Source organism: Cucumis sativus, unplaced genomic scaffold (genome assembly GCF_000004075.3).
Source record: "Cucumis sativus cultivar 9930 unplaced genomic scaffold, Cucumber_9930_V3 scaffold67, whole genome shotgun sequence".
Taxonomy (NCBI): domain Eukaryota; kingdom Viridiplantae; phylum Streptophyta; class Magnoliopsida; order Cucurbitales; family Cucurbitaceae; genus Cucumis; species Cucumis sativus.
This window is the reverse complement of record NW_022279560.1, coordinates 96,188-99,667: the sequence shown is the minus strand read 5'-3', so window position 1 is coordinate 99,667 and position 3,480 is coordinate 96,188.

The window sequence follows — 3,480 nt, the reverse complement described above, 5'->3', positions numbered from 1 at the left end:
TTTGGCTGTGGTAGCGAGTGCAATAGGAAAACCTCTTTCAGTTGATCTTGCTACTAAAGAGAGGCGTCGTCTTTCTTATGCCCGTATATGTGTGGAATTGAATGTGGACAGTATTATGCCTGCCGAAGTAACAGTCAACCTTAGAGAGAGGAATTTATTGTAACTGTCACTTATGAGTGGAAACCGAAAAAATGTAACTTGTGTCGATCTTTTGGACACTCGCAGAACACCTGCCCTAAGAAAAGAGGCAATGAAGATAGTAAAAAGGAAGCTGCAAGTAAAGAGGTTCCTGTTAAAGAGGTTGTTCCTACTAAAGAGGTGGTTCCAATTTGTGGGGAGTATGAAGATGTTGTGTTGGAATCCTTCCAACACATGGAAGAAGGAGAAATTATTACCCATAAACTGCTGAAAAGGTGGAGGTAAATTGGGAGGAATTTACCCCAGTTGACAGGAAAAATAGGGGAATGATCTCTATTTGGGACAGAGGGAAAAGGGCGGAAGTGAGTATCACTAACTCCTTTAACAACCTCATGGAGGTGGATAAAGGAGATAAATGGCCTTTATCTATAGTGGATGCCTCCCCTCCTCCCTTACGAGTAGATGACTCTTCTATGGTCCTTTTGAGTACTGCAGGTGATGTAATTCCTATGGGAGAGGCGGCTCCCATACGACCTCATGGTTAGTTGGTGTACGTGGAACGTGCGGGGCCTTAATAGCCCTATAAAGTGTAGAGCGGTGAAGGACTTCTTAGCTGTGTCTACGGTGGGTTTCTGTTGCATCCTGGAGACTAGAGTTCGAGAGGAGAACTTTGTCTCGATATCTAGAAGATTTGTGATTCGTGGGGTTCATTAGTAACTACAGCGATAGTGGAGCAGGTCGAATGTGGATTATGTGGAAACGTAACAGTTTTGTGTTACGACTAACGAGGTTGTCGACCAGTTTATTTTTGGTGTAATAACAGATTTGATCTCTGGGAGAAGGTAGAGGTTCTGTGTGTGTATGCCTATAATAGTAACATCGAGAGACGTGTTTTATGGAGGCAAATGGCTGAGATCTCTGCTGGTTGGAGAGGACCGGGTATGGTCTTGGTGATTTTAACACCATCAGACTCCAGTCTGAAGCATTCGGGGTGCTCGAACGTGGGGATATGGAGGAGTTTGACATGGCTATTCGAGAGGCGGACCTTGTTGAACACGCGGTCCAGGGGAACTGGTTTACTTGGACTAGTAAGATACATGGGTCGGGTTTGATGAAGAGACTTGATCGTATCCTAGTGAATGATGAGGGGCTTAGTACATGGCCTAACATGAGGGTTAACGTCCTCCGTGGGGTATTTCTGATCATTCTCCATACTTGTCTATCCCAGTAATCAGCGAAGCCAACAAGTGGTCTCTTTTCGTTTCTTTAACCATTGGGTTCAAGAAGCGTCCTTTATGGATGTTGTGTCCTCTGCTTGGACCAAAGATACTAGAGTTTCTCCAATTGTGAATATTGTGAGGAACTTAAGAAATCTCAAGTCGATTCTTCGCAGACATTTTGGTAGGCATATCCGGACCATCAGTGAGGATGTTCGTCTTGCCAATGATACCATGGACCGAGCTGAAAGAGAGATGGAGACGAACTCTCTGTCGGAGGAGGCGAGTAATCACGCGAGCTTAGCCACGGTAAACTTTTGGAAAGCGGTTAGAGTGGAGGAAGCCGCTATGCGTCAGAAGTCGCGAACCAGATGGTTGAAGCTAGATGACCAGAATACTGCCTTTTTTCATCGATCTGTTCGATCAAGGCAGAGCAGCAATGCTTTGAGATCAGTTATTGACCCAGATGGAAATCGGTTGACTAACCATGATCAGGTGACTCAGGTGGTAGTGAATTATTTCAAAGATAGTCTGGGTTCTCAGAATATTAGCTATGGAGAGCTCTCTACTAGTATTGAGGAGATTGTTCAGTTTAGATGGACTGAGGAGTGTTGTCAGGCCCTCCAGTCGCCTATTGGCAGGGAGAAGTGAGACGTGTTCTGTTCTCCATGGATGGTGGAAAGGCTCCAGGCCCTGATGGGTATTCAGTTGGCTTCTTCAAAGGAGCTTGGACGGTGGTTGGAGAGGGTTTCTGTGATGTCGTCTTACACTTCTTTGAGACCAATTACTTCCCTCAAGGGGTGAATACGACTGCTATTACACTTATTCCTAAAAGGAATGGTGCTGATCGATTGGAGGATTTCAGCCCTATATCTTGTTGCAGCGTTATTTATAAGTGCATTTCAAGAATATTGGCAGATAGGCTTCGTGTGGCTTCCTTCTTTTGTTAGTGGAAATCAGCCAGCTTTCATCCCTGGGAGGAGTATTATTGACAATATTCTTCTTTGTCAGGAGCTTGTAGGGGCATACCATTTGCACAGAGGTAAACCTCGGTGCACTATGAAGGTTGACCTCCAAAAAGCTTATGATTATGTTAATTGGGATTTCCTCTTTGGCCTGCTGATTGCCATAGGTACGCCTTTAAGATTTGTGAGTTGGGTTCGAGCGTGTGTGACCTCTCTGATGTTCTCCATTATGATTAATGGATCGTTGGAAGGTTTTTTCCATGGGAGGAAAGGACTTAGACAAGGTGACCTTTTATCCCCGTTCTTATTTGTGATGGTCATGGAGGTGCTTTCTCGCATGTTGAACAGCCTACCTCAGAATTTTCAATTCCACTAGTTTTGTGAGAAGGTCAGATTAACTCATCTTACTTTTGTAGATGACCTGATGATCTTTTGTACTGCTGATAATCATTCTATGAGTTTCATAAAAGAGACTATTAAGAGGTTTGGTGAGCTTTCGGGACTGTTTGCTAATCTTGCTAAAAGCTTAATTTTTCTTGTGGGGGTTAATAGTTCGAAAGCCTCTCGGCTTGCTGCTAACATGGGTTTTTCCATTGGTCATCTCCCTGTTCGTTATCTTGGGCTTCCTCTCCTCTCTAGAAGATTGCGGAGCTCTGATTGTGATCCCCTTATTCAGCGTATTACCAGTCGTATTCGGTCTTGGTCTGCTAGAGTGTTATCTTTTGCAGGTAGACTTCAGCTTGTTCGCTCAGTCCTTAGGAGCCTTCAGGTTTATTGGGCTAGTGTGTTCATGCTTCCTATGAAAGTCCACAGAGACGTTGATAAGATCTTGAGGGCTTATTTGTGGAGAGGTAACGAGGAGGGAAGAGGTGGTGCTAAAGTTGCCTGGGATGAGGTTTGTCTTCCTTTTGATGAAGGAGGTCTTGATATTCGCGATGGATCTTCTTGGAATATAGCAAGCACGTTGAAGATATTATGGTTGCTACTTGTTAAATCTGGTAGTTTATGGGTTGCTTGGGTGGAATCTTATATCCTTAAAGGGAGATCGCTCTTGGAGATCGATGCTGGGGTGAGTCGATCTTGGTGCTTTAGGGAAATCTTGCGTAAGCGGGATATCCTTAAAGATCATGTTAAGATGGAGGTGGGCAATGGAAGGAAGT